General features: G+C 37.9%; 1 protein-coding gene and 1 long non-coding RNA gene across 4 annotated transcripts in view; one reads left to right on the forward strand and one right to left on the reverse strand.

Annotated features, from left to right (window-relative positions):
- The window catches only part of ntmt1 (N-terminal Xaa-Pro-Lys N-methyltransferase 1), a 141,494-nt gene that overhangs the window by 40,439 nt on the left and 83,084 nt on the right, over positions 1–17,971 (reverse strand). For all 3 annotated transcript variants that reach the window (XM_048188417.1, XM_048188418.1, XM_048188416.1), the window contains one exon: positions 16,011–16,164. The gene's annotated coding sequence lies outside the window, so the exon portion shown is untranslated. The remainder of the gene's footprint in view (positions 1–16,010; positions 16,165–17,971) is intronic.
- LOC125267109 lies at positions 205–8,037 on the forward strand. The gene is made up of 3 exons (XR_007184616.1): positions 205–286; positions 367–853; positions 7,498–8,037. It is a non-coding gene; the product is annotated as an uncharacterized LOC125267109 (long non-coding RNA).

Genomic DNA, 17,971 nt, shown 5'->3' on the forward strand with positions numbered 1-17,971 from the left:
TTTGATCAAATAAATGCAGCCTTGGTGAGCATAAGAGACTTCTTTAAAAACAAATTTTACCTAGCCCTTTTTCTTGAATAAGATGCATTTAGCTTAAACAGAATTATCATAGATTTGAACTTTGTTTGTCATGCGAGTCAGGTTTGTCATCTTCTCATTATAGCAAGTATAAAACAAGATCAAATAGAACCACAGTGTGATATGTCACAAGGGAGATGACTAACATTTTTAGCTGAAAATGACAGCAGATTCAGACATTCTGCAATACAACAAAAGACAACAAACTGTAAGTACAAAAGAACAGACTATAAATGTAGAGTAATACAATACAGAGGGATTCCCAAGCCGTTTCTTTTTCTTTTTCAGCGGAACCTCTATGACTGAAATTAATTACTTGAAGCACCTCCTAAGATTTTAAGTGATGTTCTAATCCAGTGTTACTCATTGCGCGGCTCGCCAAGCTTTAATTTGGGGTTCGCACGGCAAATAATACGGTGATATGACCTAACGTGAAAGTGAGCCGGGCAGCCAGAAATCTGCCCCAATGGCCCTCTATGAGAGCGTGCTGCAGTTTCACTTTTCACCACAGATTTACGTTGGACATTTGTGGGGTGCTGCAGAACTAGAGAGGGCTCCACACACCCTCTGAGAGACTGGCTGCCCGCTTAGTATCGTAAATACATGCCTGCAGAATCCATGCGCTACATTTTAACATATCCTGCTCACTTTACGACTAGAAAATACAAAAAAATCTCAGCCATGAACACTATAAAGAGGAAACCGAGAAAACAGGATTGCTAACAACAAGAAGAAAGTCAAGAAAATGCATGCTTCCGCTCATCCCAGCATTAAGGTAATCCTGCTTTTTTGTCATTAAGGGAAATCTTCTTGTCTCAATTACAAATGTGATTGGTAAATGATAAAGAATGATTTTTTTCTGCCTTTTGTATTTATTGCATTGCATATTGTATGTTCAGGGATGACAGATAAGCAGATATGCTATTTATGAACATGTCAAAATACTATAGTAATTTATAGTAAATACTATAGTGTTTTTTAACTACTATAGTATTTAAATTAATTTGTTGTGGTAATTCTATAGTTGCTGTGGTAATATAACAACTATAGTAATATAAACAAATTACTTTACTCAATACTGTTTTTTTCAGTTTTCTACAATTATAGGGTATATTGTAGTAAAAACTAAAGTACACGACTGTAATAAAGTATTTATTACAGTTGATCAGTTCACTAAGGTTAATACTACAGTATTCTGTAGCATTTATTAACAACGTGTTGTAAATACTATAATATGCAGCATACTACAATTTACTATAGTATGGTTCAAAAACACTATAGTATTCACTATATAAATTACTATAGTATTTTCTCATGTACTGGATGTAACTTTTTAATACTTGCAGTAAAAGTGGCTCTCCTATTGACTTTGTCCTATCAGTGTGAAGACCACTGTTCTAATCTTAATTTTTCTTAATTTTATTTAAATTTTTTAGCAATTTCAAATAAAATGTTGAAATAGTCTTGCGATATAATCGTCCTCATCATGAAATATAAAATAGAAGCATGTTAAAATGAACAATATGGACAGGCATTTTCTAAATGTGGGTCGACTTTCAAAAATGACTGGTCATTAATTTACATATTTGGAGTGACTCAGAATCTACAAGTGTGTGGGAGATGGAAAACCCAGAGTGGAGTGAATGATTTCAATTATTAGAGTTTCTCTGCATTTGTCTCAAATGGTTGGCATGGAGTAAAGTGTTGGTGCGCCTGGCAGATTAAAACCAGATTTAGATTTGGCAAATCGTTTTAGTCAGGAGGAGTGGTGTGAAGAAAACGGGTTTAGGTCTTTTTGTTTATCCATTAAATCTGCTCTTCATGTGAACTTGAACAATTGCTTCAATTGCAGCTTGCTCTCCTTAATGCATAATGACCAGGTTAAGATCTACCCCATTAGCTACATGACAAAACTCAACAGCAGCTATTAAGCACCTGAATCAAAAAAAAAAAAAGAAGAAAATTAGAGGACTTAACCTCAAGTGAAATGATTAAGCAGATTTTTTTTTTTTCACCTTGAATTTAGATTCACAATGATCTTTGAAATATTAGCTAAGTGACTGAATACAAGTGAATCCAGAATTCCAGAATTTCTCACCAATAATTGTGATACTTTGACCTCAACCCTGGGTCTGGACAACAGTCTCTCAGGTGACCACTTATTGTCTCATTAGACCGAAACAGCCAAGACGAGACACACCAGCCGTTCTATAAAACTTCCTCTCGCCACGCTTTATGCCACCTATTATGCCCCCTTTTACAAGATGTAAAATAACTCTCTGATGTTCCCAGAGTGTGTATGTGAAGTTTTAGCTGAAAATACCCCACAGATCATTTTTTATAGCATGTTAAAATTGCCACTTTTGGGGGGTGAGCAAAAAATTGCGGTTTCAGTGTGTGCCCTTTAAATGCAAATGAGCTGCTAAGAGGGTGGAGCTTCAAGAGCTCATTCTCCAGTGTCAGGAGTCAGTCAGGACACACTATAATGTCAGAAACTGTGAATACATGCTCCATGGAGATAGAACAGGTATAGTTTAGTTTAATTACGGTTATAACTTATATCTTCTTGTTTTTATCCACTATATTAGTAGAAGCCTGTTTACCGATGAGTTTTATAATGTTTATTGTACTTCATACAAAATATGAAGCGTCTGTTTTCACTCTAGAAAATCACTGTAAGAGCTTAATAAAACACTGCAAGTGTGCATTAAAATATTATCCATAAACTCTCTCTCCCTTGCATTATCATCAACATACACAGCGAAGTACACAGAAACACTTGTTACAACCTCGTCTTCAGCGGCTCAGATTTAGGGAGTAAATTGAGAGAGCTATGTGGATTAATCCATCCAACTACAGAACACCTAAAACGCTTGGGAGATGTTCTCGTCAGTGCAGCAATGGTGGACTGTGTACAACTCGTTGTGAACTCGCTCAGGGCGGTTCTACGTTAAAACGGCAGTGTATGTCAACATTCGTGGGCGGGGCCTATGGCTAATGTGACATCACACTGCCAGGAACCTGCAAACGGCTTGTTCAGAGACACTGCTTATGATTTATGGGAATTTAAAAAAAGGAGTCGTTGGATTTTTATGATTATAGGGTGGTTGTGTACACACACTGCCAACACACATTTATATCCAAACACCACGCAAAAGTGAATTTTGCATAACAGGTCCCCTTTAATTCTTTCTTCTATTATCTCTCTCTTTCCTCTTCTCTCCCCCTTTTTATTCCTTTTCCCTTTTTCATCCTGGAGGCCCTTTACTATTTCTCTATTTCAATATATCTGTCACACAGTCACTGCACCACACATGGCAATAAAAAGAAAAGAACAATATGGGCTGCAAATACATGTATTTATTGCACATAAAAGAGAATAAACAAGAAAAAGCAAAGAGGTAAAAAAAGAAACTCAAACTCAAACAGAAAGTGTGTTTTGGTACTATCATCTCACTTTTATTATGTCAATTTCTCTGTGTGTGTCTTTTCTCTTTTTCCCTTTCCTATCTTTCTGTTTGTCCTCTGGTTGAATTCAGTCTGAGCCCAACATTTGGAACCACTTTTGGTCCGGGGCGTTTCACACTGAAACACTCCTTTTCTCTCCAGAACAGGCTGTTCTCTCTCACTCCATTTCCCTCCCTCGCTACTCTCTGTCTTTCACATCCTCACATCCACACAAGCACACAGCGCTCTGATTAGATTCTGTTTATGTTGCCCACACAAAAGCCTCTCTAAACTCGATTGCATGTTCGTTTCTAGCGCATTCAGTACAGAGAAGTGAAAAGCAGGAGGTTTACATCGATGTGACTCTGCTGTGCAGTGAGGGTTCACTGTGTTCATGTTTGCTCCGTCAGGCCTCGGCACACTGTGGGTGATGAAATGAACAGGGGGGAAAGCAGATGCTTGGGTCTGGAATGCCTTCCGCAGCCTGAAACAATTTTAGGGTGGAGAGGAACGAACGGCCTGAGAGGGACGTATTGACAGGGTGAACGAGGAGGAATGCGTGATATATGCTGGATGTATACGTTCAGTAGAGCCTATATGTTTGTGGTGCAAGATTATATAGATATTTTGCTCTAGTGTTTTTTTAGCATTATTTTATATTCTATTATAGGATTTATTTACTTTTTCTTTTTAAATTAGATTAATTTATATTTTGAGTTTTCCTTTTAATTTAAGTTTTAGTGATAGCATTTTGCTTTTGCCATTAGGTTTTTATATAGAGTATATATTTCTTATATAGCTTATATATATGTATATTATTTTTGTTTTAATTTGAGTAATCTTAATACTTAAATGTTGCCTTGGCATCTAACTAAATTGATGAATGTTGATTTAACTAAAAGTTTTCATCTAATATTTACATTTTATTTGTTTTCATCTTTATTTCAATAATCAAAAATGGATTTAATAGTTTTAGTTAACAATAACAAAACTGTATTGTTTAAATTAAAATTATTTCTTAGAGAGTATTCAAAGATTAATTTACCTAAAATGAGAATTCTGCCCGCATTATAGGGTTAGTTCACCCAAAAATGAAAATAATGTCATTAATTACTCACCCTCGTGTCGTTCTACACCTCTTCGTTCTTCGTTCATCTTCGGAACGCAAATTAAGATATTTTTGATGAAATCCGATGGCTCAGTGAGGCCACTATTGAGAGCAAAGTCATTGAAACTCTCAAGATCCATAAAGCTACTAAAAACATATTTAAAACAGTTCATGTGAGTTCAGTGGTTCTACCTTAATAGTGACGAGAATACATTTTGTGCGCCAAAAAAAAAAAAAAAAAAAATTTTCAACAATATCTCATGATGGCCGATTTCAAAACACTGCTTCTGAGCTTTACAAATATTTTGTTTCGAATTAGTGATTCGGATCTCCTATCAAACTCATGGCTAAACTGCTGAAATCAGATGACTTTGGTGCTCCGAACCACTGATTCGATGCATAAAGATCTGAAGCAGTGTTTTGAAATCAACCTTCACTAGATATTGTTGAAAAGTCATTTGTTTTTTTTGTTTTTTTGGCACACAAAAAGTATTCTTGTCGCTATTAAGGTAGAACCACTGAACTCACATAAACTGTTTTAAATGTTTTTAGTACCTTTATGAACCTTGAGAGGTTCAATGGCTTTGCTCTCAATAGAGGCCTCACTGAGCCATTGGATTTCTTCAAAAATATCTTAATTTGTGTTCCGAAGATGAACGAAGGTCTTACGGGTGTAGAACGACAGGAGGATGAGTAATTAATTGCAGATTTTTAATTTTTGGGTGAACTAACCCTTTAAGTGCAATTACAATTAATGGGCACTGGAGCCTTCAACTTTCAAAAAATGCAAAATAATCATGATGTCTGTGCCCTATAAGTCTCTGAAGCCATAAAATAGCTTTATGTGAGTAACAGACAGAAATGCAAGTCATTATTCATTGAAAATCTTGCTCCGCTTGAGAGAAGTAGTGATGCACAATTTGTGAACAAATCATTTTGGTTTGAACAAAACTTTTGAATGATTCAGTAATTCATTTTTACATTTACATTTGAATTCATTCAAAACCGATTAGAATTGTAAATGCAGGGGGGAAAAAGACCAGTACATTCTTCAAAATATCTTCTTTTGTGTTCCGCAGAAGGAATAGTCATACAGATTTAAATCAACGTGAGTAAATGATTAAAGAATTTTCATTTTTCGGTGAACTGTCCCTTTAAAAAGAACTAGATGAAAGCTGTGTGCGCAGTGTAGTAGGCATAAAGCTTTATAAAAAAGCAGCTTCTTTTAAAATAAAACTGAGACTGAACTGGGTAAGCCAAAATCTCAATAACATTAAGCATAGTGTGATTGTGTCAGCTTCATCAGTGATTAAAACTACAGTCGTCTGCTTCGTTTACTTATTTATTAATTTTGATGCCGGCCACAAAGCGAGATACTAGCTTAGCATACACCCGACACCTCCGCCCGCTTCGCCTGTGTGGCTGTCGCTTTTGAAATAACAACCCTTTTTCTGCTACACTCAATCACCCACACACATACACACACACACCAACCGAAACTCTCTCTTTCCCCCGCTCGCCTGCTCTCTCTCTCCCTATTTCTTGCTCGTTCTCTCTCTTCCATCCACCCCCCTCCCCCTCCCCCTCCCCTCCCGTTCAGCTTCTATAATTCAAATCCTGTCAGCCCTGTTCCAGACTGCTGGCGCCAGCCTCTCTCTCCAGGAAAAAAAAGAGAGAGGGGAAAAAAAAGCAAAGGAAGAAAAAAAGCTCTTTGAGGGACAAAGCCGACAGAGCCACACACACACATTCTCTCTCACACACACACGCACATAGACACACACACACAGGTCGAAAAGCAGAATGAATTTTTTTTTCCTTTTTTAAAAAAAAAAAAAAAAAAAAAAAGAGGCAGCTGTGGGTGGACTTTTCAGGACCCAATATTTTTCCTCTTTTTCACTCCCTTCTTTTTCCATTTTTTCTTCTCTTTTGTTTTAATCTTTCTCTCTCACTCTATTCCCCTCCATTGCTCACACTCTTTGATCTTTCCACTGCCTTAACTGGTCAATGCTATAAAATCCCACTCTGTGATATTTTCTTAGCTAGTTTTATTGACCTTTTAAAATGAGTTACAGCATGAACTTAAGTGAATGTTTTAAACCTGGACTAAACTTCCATTTCTCCATCCACATTTAATATTGTCTAAAGGGCCACTCACTCAAAATGCTTTTTGCGGTTAATCGAAAAAAGTTGAACTTCTTTAAACTTGAGTGCCGCATTTTTAGAACGCTGCATCATGCGTGAGAGGCTGCAAAAGATGTGAGATGTGAGCGCAACAGTCAAACACGTCCATCTACCACGTTTAGATAGAAAAACAGTAGAAAAGTAGTGCACTGGAACGGAAAACCGTGTTCTGTGTGTACGACCCCTAATTCAGACTTTGGCAGATTTTATGAAGAAAGAGAGGGAGAGAGAAAGGTCCAAAAGTCAAACGCAGGGCCTGCCATAGCTTGTCAGAAGTTAAACCGGGCTAAATATAGCCCACGAGACCAAATCCATCTATTTCAGGTCTTGAACGAGCAGTCTAGTCATGTGACGCAAACTGGCAGAAATGACAGCCAACATCCGCTTGTCCACTGACTCAAGTGTTCCCTCACTCCTCATCAGACTCTCCCACAATCCCTCACTCGCTATTTTGCACTTGCATGAACTCTGACTTTTGTCCTCCATGAATGTGCGTGACAAACACACCCTTGTTTATTTTAAAAGACAGAGTATCCCAAAAGCTTCTAGTGACTCAAACTGTAACATCAACTGGACATGAAATGCAAACTTGAAGTTGGAAATGAGTGTTGTTCATTCTTTCTGGAACAATAAGTGACTTTGACTACCACTTCTTCTCTCTTTCTTTATCTGTCCCCACACAGACCGATGCTGAGCACTGCAGCCGCTTCTGCGGGACAGGACGACCCCTATGTGTCCCTGCTCAGAGACAGAGCTCCCATGAGACACAAGAGAGGATGAATACGCTCTCCTTGCCCCACACAGTCTCCCCCAGCCCACCCCCGTTTTCTCTCCATTGCCCGAACGGAGTCTGAGGCTGCCGCACTCACTGGCTGCAACGGTAATTGGAACATAATGGAACATTTTTGCCGACTGAACTGAACCCTTTGCCCTTATCACCTTCTGAACCGCTCACAAAATAGGCCCACATTCCACGGCCTACTGCGCGAGTACACACACCTCTCAGTGCTGATTGACCACTTTGGTCAGGCATCATACAAGCACATTTCACGCACTCTACCTTCATACACACACCAAATATGAGACACACGCACACATGCTTTTCAGAGGTTGTTTCTTAACTTTTTTTAAGAGATTCTAAGAAAGATTACAAAATACATTATGTATATATAAATACATTTATTTAAAGGATTAGTTCACATTAAAATTTCCTGATAATTTACTCACCCCCATGTCATCCAAGATGTTCATGTCATTCTTTCTTCAGTCAAAAAGAAATGAAGGTTTTTGATGAAAACATTCCAGGATTTTTCTCCTTATAGTGGACTTCAATGGCCTCCAAACGGTTGAAGGTCAAAATTACAGTTTCAGTGCAGCTTCAAACTGTTCTACGTGATCCCAGGTGAGAAATAAGGGTCTTATTTAGAGAAACCATCACTCATTTTCTAAAAAAAATAAAATAAAATTTTATACATTTTAACCATAAATGCTCATCCTGAACTAGCTCTCTTCTTCTCTATTAGAATTCCGGCAGTGTAGACTGTAAGTAAGTGTATTACTGCCCTCCTCAGGTCAAAGTTTGAACTAAATTATAATATACAATATGATAGTGCAAGTATATAACAATTAGTTCAAACTTTGACCTGTGGAGGGCAGTAATACACTTAGCAGCATCTACACTGCTGGAATATAAAAATAGAGAAGAAGAAGAAGAAAGCTAGTTCAAGATGAGCATGTTTTCATCAAAAACCTTAATTTCTTTTCGACTGAAGTGAGAAGGACATGGACATCTTGGATGACATGGGAGTAAGTAAATTATCAGGAAATTTTAATTTGAAAGTGAACTAATACTTTAACGCAGCATCCGTTTTTTATTATTATTATTATTATTAAATTCTTTACAATTGTGTCAAGATCTACAATTATTGCTGTTTTTTTTTTTGTTTTTTTTTTTAAATATTAATGAATTGTCAGAAAAAGCCACTAAGAGTTGCTGTATATATGAATATGGAAGTGAGTGTATCATGACCTCTCCAAGCATCCCACCAACCAGCAGCTGAGCCATAGGGGACAGGAGACCAAGCCTCATCTGGCCCCACCCCTGCGCTCAATGTCAATTACCCATCATCCCATCAAACTTAGATCACCCTTTCACTGCCGACTCATTCTGATATCTTCTCACTCCCATCTCAAACCAAGGAGCAGGGGTCCAAACTCAGTGGACAAAACAGAGTCGGCCCTCACTGTTGTCCCCCATTACAGTCAATTCATTTGTAAATTGGCTTTTACATGTAGCGTATCCCAGCTGAGCCTCCCCTTGCACGTCTCCCTAAAGGACCCAGTCTCAGACTGGTCACCACCGCACTCAGTCAATCAGAGAACCCACCAGGGACACCAAATCGCCTCTTTCTGTCTGTGTTTTGTTTGTTCTCTTTGCCTCATGACACATCAGACACACAGAAAGACTTCAGCATTTTGACTCAAAGAGGCCACTATATTGTCCTGCATTTTGCCAAATCAGTTAGGCTTGTTGGCCATTTTAAGATCTTTCAATCTAATGAACAAAATAAGCTCACGCAATTCACATATGAAAGCGACCGGAGATGACGGAAAAACATACGGAGAGCAGCAGCTTTCCTTTTTGCTCTGACAGCCGTGCTAAAAATCAGGAATGGTGAGAGAATATTGTGCTTGGTACGTTTTTCAAACTTGGGTCTTCAGCCGACAAAGTTTAAATCCTGTCTGGCATGTAAAAATTGTCACATTATAAAAAAAAATCCTGTCTGGCTAGCTCACTTCCCATAATGTTTACACATTAGGTCAGTAGTCTTTTGTGGCCGTTCAAACGCAATCGACCACATGAGTGTTTACACTACAAAAGCAAATGCGTTTTCGAGTACCTCTGGAAGTGATCAAAAGTGGACAATCTCAAAACCTTTTAGACCTCGTTTACACCTGTATTTAGCTACTTGTGATCCGATCGACCAAAACACATCTTAATATCGTGTGTAAACAAATCAGATCAATAGAAAATGGGAAGAATAGTAAAAATTAAAAATATGAACATTCAAAAAATCTGGGGTCAGCAAGATTGAAGAATGAAGACTGGAGTAATGATGCTGATAATTAAGCTTTGAATCACAGGAATGCATTAAATTTAAAAAAATATTTAAATATAAAACAGTTCTTTTAAAGACTTGGTGAGACTTATTTTAAAATTTTACTAACTGCAACCTTTTGAACAGTAGTGTATAAACTGTATATACATGGAAATACTTTTACATTTTAGATGCTGTCAATATGTTCAGATATCCAACTGTTCAAAAAAGTACAGGTAAACTCTACAAATAATCTACAAATACTTGAAAAGGTACACAAACATCTATTTTAAAAAATTTTTCATTAGCAGGCACAAAAAGTTTTTTTTTTTAATTAACTGCAAGTAACATGGAAGACACTTGAAGACATCGGCCTTAGAAGTAGCTCATCCAATCAGATTTTAGCAAGTGTGTGTTTTAACCCAAACAGCTATGTTTACAAAAAATTAGAGTAGAAAGAAACAATATACTGAATTACTGGTGCTATTATTAAGCTTTCATCATGGCTATTATCGTATAATCTTCCCTATGATTACTAAAGTAGTGCTCAAACAATTCTTTCATATATTAAGATTACACACATTACTTACAGTTGTTAATTTCTGAGTGATACTAAAAATAGTTCATTTTATGAATCTATCTCTCTCACGGAGGCGTGCATGCACGCACGCACGCACGTACGCACACACGCGCGCACACACAAACACACAAAGGGTCTCTTTGTTGATGAGTACCATGTTAGAATATCTCTTTCAATCAAACAGTTCACCTGCAGCCCCACATCTATCATACTTTCTTATGGGTAAATTCAAACACTCCACATTGATTGTCCTTCAGCCTTGGACAGTCTGGTTCCAGCTGAAGCTCTTAATAACTGAGAAGGCCAAACATGAGGGCCTGTTGGCTGCAGCCGTACCCATCGGCCCCCTCCCACAGACCCCCGGACTAACCCACAGGCCTCTCTGTCTGCTGCTGAGCTTTGGAAACAGCTGTGCAGTCATAACAGAGTGTGTGCCCAGACTCAACTCATGTTTTTTGTTGCTTCAAAGGCAATCTGATACACCATCCTCTGAAACATGCAGACACAGTCACACGCACATGCTTACCCACATGTATATTCACAGTGTGCACAAACTGTTCTAAGATGAAATGTTCAGGATACCACTCTTCTGTCTTGCCAAAATCTAAAATCACATAATTAAGAGAAATTCACTTTATTTCAGGATTATTCCAAGTTTAAAGTGCATATATACTGGAGAACATTGGGAAGATGCGCCTTTACCTACATTTTAGATTGCAAAAAAACTTACTTATACATACAATTCACTTCATTTTCCAGCTGAAATTAACACTGTGGTAGTAAAACAACAACAAAAACATTTATTACTTTTCACACAAATTATGATATGGGGGCAGATTATCGTTTAATAAATACAGTCCCTATCACAATGACCTCAAAACACATATAGTGCATGATTTGTAAACTAATCACATAATCAACTCCATATGTATGGCTTTTCTGAGGAAGTAAACTTGCTCAGTAGATCACCTGGTACAGCACTGCGGTGAGGAGTGCTTGGATATGAGTCCCATGCAACATCAGTAACAATAAAAGATCTCAAAGAGTTGTAGAAGCAAGATAAAATGGCATGGTTGCTTCGGCAAAAAACACTTTGAAAAACACTTTGAAAGTGTTGCAAAAGTGACAACAAGCAACAACGTATTTTGCAGAAATGAACTGGGGTTGAAACTGGAACAAGACAAATAAAAAGCTAGCATATCAAAAATCTAACTTTGCATCTAGCTAATAAAAACATTAAATTTAGAGACATTGATTTTAGGCTATGTTATGTGCATGTGACTTTTTTTTTTAAATTAGAAGAAAATGGCATGACATTGGCGAAATTACTTTGCAGAGTGAATTGTAAGTGCACTTTAAAGGGCTGATTTATGCCTTTTACAGGCTTACAGGACTTGCAGAAGCTCCCAATAATTTTCAATGTTTAATTGGTTTCCGTTGGCTCGAGTTCATTAACTGCAGGTAACTCATATTAGATAAGCTGGTGTGAGTTTCAAAGCCTTGACAGTTTCATTTAAATAAAGCTACCGCTGACAATGAGAAAAGATACCAAAAGTGTGACGTTCCCCTTAGAGGGAAGGCACCCTGCTGTCTCTAAAACAAACAGTTTTTTTGTATGTTAGTCGGATGAGGGAACAAGTACATTAACTTTCATTTTACATTGAGTAAATATGACAAGGAATAGTGGAATTTACTACAGAGCCACTTATATCAAGAAAAACTGCACCTAGGGGGCAGTATTTTCATTTACTACCTCATTGGGAGCACATGAAGTATGGCTTAATTCGACAATTTTACCACATGTAAAACATGTCTTTAAACCCATTTCTTTTATGCTATTTTTAATTTTTATTGCTACATAACTGCAGAATTTACAACTAGGGAGGACATTACAAGAAAAAACAAACTTTTAGCCAGCAGCCTCCCAAGATGGTGGTGCACTTGTATCGCAACGAATGGGAGAAACTGCAACGCGCAATATGGCATCTTCAGGGCAGCTCTAGTAATATTTTAAATAAAAGAGCCAATCAACAATTTGTTGATGCATTACCGCAGCTGCCGTTAAAGGTGTGGGTTCTCACAGAACCCTGAGACTCGTGCTTAGGACTGTACATGCGTATTGGCAAGACCAACCTGACATATATGCTTTCTTAATGCTATTTGAATGTAAGAAATGACATTTTTCAGACAGTTAATGCCGGAATTTATTGCTGAATTGAAATATTTTATTTAAATGTCAGTGAGTTTGGCAACAGTTATTTCCCCTTTCAAATAGATAGGAGTTGGTCTTGCATGCCCAAAATAGCTGCCCGGAGACACTGCAAATATGGCCGCCGTGTCAACTGACCTTCCTTGAAACGGGCTTTAACTAAAACTAGTTATACGATCATTAGTGTATCGCTAACTTCACCTTCTACAATGAATTCACCTAATTCACAGTGAAGCGGCTTTCTCAATTGGGGTCGGTCTAAAATTTAGGACACACTTCTTTTGTCTAACGGATGCATTAAACATGTGCAAACCCAATGAAATGCCAGCATTAATCTCTAATGAACAACCCAAAGACAAATCGCTAGTTTAAACAAAGCGAAACGCTTGTAGAAGCAGCATGCTAGGCTTTCTTTTGCGCTCTCTCCCCTCCCTCCCTCCCTCCCTCCCTCCCTCCCCCAGCAAGTCGAACACATAGGGAGAGAAAGGGAGAGATAGAGCGAAATACAGAGAACGCAGGCACACAAAGGCAGGCGCTAGCTTTCCATCGCTGGCTTACTAATCGGCTCCTTTGTTGTGCTCGATGCATGCCTGTCCCTGTCACATGACCGCGTTTCCATGGCTACCGAGGTCTGAGTAATCATTTGCGCAATGACCTTTATTCCCTTGAGGGAAGAGGAGGGGGAGGTTAGAATGAAAGCAGAGCCAGCAAAAGCAGGGAGAGGCGGGGGGAGGAAGGGAGGGTGGAGAACTGGTGAGCAGCGGAGCGAGGCAGTGGGGACCTAGACAAGAAAAAGAGGAGAAGGAAAAAAGCAAACTGATTTTCTCTTAGCAGTACTGAGAAGAATCCGTTGGGTTTGGTTAGATAACGAACAGAGCGCGCAAAAACAGGCTGAGAGGGAGAGGAGGGAACGAGGGACGCAGCGGCGCTAGAAGAGATAGCTAGAGATAGAGATGGGCCAACTGTGGGAAAAGAGGAATGAGCTTTGCGCTCAAACCGCTTGAATGAAAGAACCTTATAAACCCAACGGCAGCCTTTCTATGGTCTGATGGTTCCCACGTTGAAGAATAACATGCTGGCAGCAAAAGCTATTGCAGATCTGATGACAAACCAGCGCTGGATACGGCTTGAGCTTCAAACTAATAGTCTACCAATGACTGCACAAACTCTGTCACGATAATCACTTCTGAAATCTCCCACACACGAACGTTATGCCTCAGAGATGAATAATGATCATGGTGGAATACATGCTAAATGGTTACTGCTGATGAGCACCTTTGTTTACATCTACTCCCCAGTTATGTTGTAGCCGTCACACAGAGTGAGCCCGGCACGGATGACACATGCTGACAGTCTAAGCTCAGTCATGTTTGGGTCACTGAGTTTCTCATTTATTCTCTTTTTCGCTTAGTTGTTTCTACTTTGCCCTTTCCTGATGAGTATTATGCTAATGTTTTTGTGAGAAAATTCAGTTAGGAGCTCACTTCGCAAACACTCACAGATTCAAGAGCACCTCCTATTGTTTCTCTGTAGTTTACAGTATGGAGGGTTCATAAACCCAGCTTTTTTGGTGAGACAGAAGTGTTTGTTTATTCCTAAGAGATCCCAGTACTGCTTTGATCATTTCTTATAATTGAAGTTTCAATAACCTGAATGCTGCTACATTTCACACTCCTTCCTTTAGGGGGCAGTAGTCTACTTTTCTGACTGCTTTCTTAATGGCTTTTCGGGCCAGTGGAAGAGAGATACTAGGATATATTATTTTTTTGTGTTTGAAAATGCTGCCATTAGGGCTTGTAGTTTCACTCTGATGTGAAAAACTTTGCTACTGTATCAATGTGTATTTTGCTGTATTTTGTTTTGCTGCAGAATAACATTGCAAATGCAATTTTTCTTAAATTTATCTTCAAAAATAACTAAAAGTGAAAGATTATCAAATATCAGCTCATTCATTTGTATTATAAATCAAAATTTTCTCTAGGACACAATATCATTCCCTCAAGACACTATGAGTACAATACAACTAGAGAGTTTCTATCATTTACTCATGTCGTGACCCCACTGACTTTCATTGTATGGACAATAAAAATGATTTAAATGATCTTTTGTGTTCTGCAGAAGAAAGAAAGATGCAGTTTTGGAGTGACACAAGGGTTAGTACATTTTTGAGTAATTTATCCCTTTTAGGCAGTCAGGCATAAGTTAGTTAGTTAGTTTATCTTCCTAAGACTTTATGGAAATAGTTGTTGTTGTTTTTTTCCAGAACAGGATACAGAGGCACTTTGTTGTCCTCTGTAGAGTTTTGACTGCTGATAGTAAGCAGACCACTGTGCCGTTCAGCCTTCGGCAAGGACATCTTCTCGAAGATCATAAGGATTCACCATGCAGACCTCAAGAGAATGAATAGCACCTTCGTTGAACACCAATCAGACACACTATGGACACACCAAAACACACACTCTTTCTTTCTTGCTCTCTATCAGGCTCCTTGACAAACACATGCTCATTTTCTCCACACACACACACACACACACACACACACACACACACACACACACACACACACACACACACACACACACACACAGCATCCACTCTCTTCCATACAAATCACACAGACAGACACACACACACACACACACACACACACACACACCTCTACACACAGACTCTACCTATCTAAAAAGACACACCAGCCAGCTGGGACACTCAGTAAAAGAGAGAGAGAAAGAAGGAGGGGAAATATTGGGCAGGAAGTAGCACGGTTGGATGTTTGATGGGGTCGGCAAGACCGTTAATCACAGAAATGGTTCTGTTAGCCATGACAGCTGAATCCACCGCAAAGCACACAGAACGACACTGGCACACACATGACGTCATCATTCCTTCCAGATCCCCTGGATTAATATTCCAATAATAGGAGAGAAGGGCTGGCTGAAGGTTGAGACGACATCCCTCCATGCATTACTCACCATTTCACCACATGACCTGGGCAACCCAGCACTCTCATGGCTTGGCGTGCTACACAGTGACGTGCTTATCATTTCCAGTGTCCAATATCTAATATAGACTCTACTGAACTGTTATTTGTAGTGGTAAGATGCATCTTTATAGGTATTAATATTGATTAGTAGCTTTGTCGGTGCAGAGTAGCCTATATGTAAGCCTTCTGTTATGACTTATATACCGCTATTAAATCACCAGGGCAGCTTGATAAATTGTTTTTCCTAGTTATAACCACACCTGCTCATATATCCAAGAAGGTCTGAATAAGGAACCATTCATTTACATTGTTGAGGGTAAGCTCACCTGAAGGCCACCCCTCCTCCAACACAATTGCTGTGTTTTCCCCCCGTCCATGCTGCTCCTGCAGCTGTCGACCCCCTCTGACCTCCTGGTCCAATCAATAGCTCTCCTCTAAGGCCTTCTGCTGGAAGGTAATTGCTAGTCTAAGTTACCTCACCTAGACAAAAGACAAACAGGAGAGATGAATATTTTAAAGTAGTACAAGTACTTTAGTGAAACTATAGTAAACATAGTGTATATACAGTACAGTCCAAAAGTTTGGAACCACTAAGATTTTTAATGTTTTTAAAAGAAGTTTCGTCTGCTCACCAAGGCTACATTTATTTAATTAAAAATACAGTAAAAAACAGTAATATTGTGAAATATTATTACAATTTAAAATAACTGTTTTCTATTTGAATATATTTCACCAAGTAATTTATTCCTGTGATGGCAAAGCTGAATTTTTAGCATCATTACTCCAGTCTTCAGTGTCACATGATCCTTCAGAAATCATTCTAATATGCTGATCTGCTGCTCAAGAAACATTTAATGTGTACAATTGTACAAAATATTTGTGTACAATATTTTTTTTCAGGATTATTTGATGAATAGAAAGTTCAAAAGAACAGTGTTTATCTGAAATCTAATCTTTTGTAACATTATAAATGTCTTTACTGCCACTTTCGATTGATTTAATGCATCCTTGCTGAATAAAAGTATTCATTTCTTTAATTTCTTAAAAAAAAAAAAAAAAAAATTCTTACTGACCCCAAACTTTTGAACGGTAGTGTATAATGCTACAGAAGCTTTGTATTTCAGATAAATGCTGTTCTTTTGAACTTTCTATTCATCAAGGAATCCTGAAAAAAAAAAAAGTACACAACTGTTTTCAACATTGAAAATAATCATAAATGTTTATTGAGAAGCAAATCAGCATATTAGAATGATTTCTGAAGGATCATGTGACACTGAAGACTGGAGTAACGATGCTGAAAATTCAGCTTTGCATCACAGGAATAAATTACTTTGTCAAATATATTTAAATAGTACACAGTTATTTTAAATTGTAATAATATTTCACAATATTACTGTTTTTTACTGTATTTTTAATTAAATAAATGTAGCCTTGGTGAGCAGACGAAACTTCTTTTAAAAACATTAAAAATCTTAGTGGTTCCAAAGTTTTGGACTGTACTGTATATATTACTGTATATAAGTGTATACTAGTGTATATAGTATTTTGCAGTATAAAAAAAATGAGGAAAAACAAAATGTGTGTAAATGTGAGTTGACTAATGTTGGGCTCATTACTAAAAAAAATTACATTTATTACTCGTTACTAGTTACTCCATTCAAAAGTAATATTATTATTACTTTCTGGCAACAGTAATTAGTTACGCTAATAGTTATATGACTTGAAATGAAATGTTGACTACTATATTTTATATAATTTGAAACTGCTATGGCAGCAGAAGATACATGGGCATGAATTTGCATTATTTTAACATTGTTTAGATTGTACCTAACACCTACCCCGTTCAGACGGTAATACACAAATATGGAAATGTCCACATTCAAGCATTTCATACAATGGGCTTAAACAGCTCGCCCTTTTAGTTCACAAACACCTGACAGTTGTGACCTTAATATGATTTTCATTTCAATCCTAAAATGCGGCATTAGTAACGCACTTATCACGCCTTCAGTTGCGTGCGCACTTTAAGATCCGAGGATCTTTCATTCTTGGCTCATTTTGAGTAATTCTATCATTTCAATCAGCGAGTTGTTGACGCGAAAACAGACCTAATCGGATCAGACCAATTCACGATTGAATCGTTCAGTGCCATTTGCAAAATTATTTAACAGGGTCTTTGGAAAGAATCCACTCATTCGTGAATCGGACACCACTATCGCTTTCCGGAGAGGGTGACGATTTCTTCAGTTCAAAATAACAAGTAATGACATTTTTTTAATAAAATGTA

This window comes from Megalobrama amblycephala, linkage group LG4 (genome assembly GCF_018812025.1).
Source record: "Megalobrama amblycephala isolate DHTTF-2021 linkage group LG4, ASM1881202v1, whole genome shotgun sequence".
Taxonomy (NCBI): domain Eukaryota; kingdom Metazoa; phylum Chordata; class Actinopteri; order Cypriniformes; family Xenocyprididae; genus Megalobrama; species Megalobrama amblycephala.